Source organism: Mandrillus leucophaeus, unplaced genomic scaffold, assembly GCF_000951045.1.
Source record: "Mandrillus leucophaeus isolate KB7577 unplaced genomic scaffold, Mleu.le_1.0 Scaffold576, whole genome shotgun sequence".
Lineage (NCBI taxonomy): Eukaryota > Metazoa > Chordata > Mammalia > Primates > Cercopithecidae > Mandrillus > Mandrillus leucophaeus.
Window position 1 is genome coordinate 279,672 of NW_012106208.1, and position 1,412 is coordinate 281,083.

The following is a 1,412-nucleotide window of genomic DNA, read 5'->3' on the forward strand; positions in this document are numbered from 1 at the left end:
TTTTTTGAGACGGAGTCTCTCTCTGTCGCCCAGGCTGAAGTGCAGTGGCGGGATCTGGGCTCACTGCAAGCTCCGCCTCCCGGGTTCACGCCATTCTTCTGCCTCAGCCTCCCGAGTAGCTGGGACAGGCGCCCGCCACCACCCCGGCTAATTTTTTGTATTTTCAGTAGAGACGGGGTTTCACCATGTTAGCCAGGATGGTCTCGATATCCTGACCTCATGATCCGCCTGCCTCGGCCTCCCAAAGTGCTGGGATTACAGGCGTGAGCCACGGCACCCGGCCCTATAGATTTGCCTATTGTAAACATTTCATATAAGTGGAATCATTCTACATGTATATGATTCCTGTGACTGGCTTTGTCTACTTTCTGTGCTGTTTGCAAGGTTCCTCCATGTGGTAGCATGGATCCTTTTTGACAAATAATATACCATGTATGGATATGCACATTTAAAAAATTGATTTATCAATTGAACATTCATGTGTTTCTACCTTTTGGCTATTATGAATAATCTTATGAATATTCACATACAAGTTTTTGTGTAGACATATATTTTCATTTCTTTTGGATATATGTATGTGTGTATATGTGTGTGTGTGTGTGTATATATATATATACACACACATATATATGTAATTTGGTTTTGGTTTTGTTTCTTTTCTTTTGTAAATACAGGGTCTCCCTATATTACTCAGGCTAAATTTGAATTCCTGGGCTCAAGTGATCCTCTTGCTTCAGCCTCCTTCTGAGCAGCTGGGACAACAGATGTGCTCTATGTGACACACACACACACACACCACACACACACACACAGAAGTGGAACTGCCGGGTCACAGATCTTACACTCTTAACCACTCCACATTTCAGCTTGTCTTACTCTCTGCTATGATTTAATATGTACATTATCAAATTGAGAAAAATACAAAAAAATTTAAAAATAATAACATATATTATCAGTAATAGTAATAATCACTTGGATCTATTGAGTGTTTATGTTTGCAAAGCCTTTACTTTTTTTTTTGAGACAGAGTCTTGCTCTGTCACCCAGGCTGGAGTGCAGTGGTGTGATCTCAGCTCACTGCATCCTCCGTCTCCTGGGTTCAAGTGATTCTCCTGCCTCAGCCTCCTGAGTAGCTGGGCTACAGGCACCCACTACCACGCCCAGCTAATTTTTGTATTTTTAGTAGAGACGGGGTTTCACCATATTGGCCAGGCTGGTCTCGAACTCTTGACCTTGTGATCTACCAGTCTCGGCCTCCCAAAGTGCTGGGATTAGAGGTGTGAGCTACCGCGCCCGGCCTTTCTTTTCTTTTCTTTTTTTTTTTTAGACAAGGTCTCACTCTGTTGCCCAGAATGGAGTGCAGTGGTGTGATCTAGGCTCACCGAAACCTCTGCCTCCCAGGCTCAGGTGAT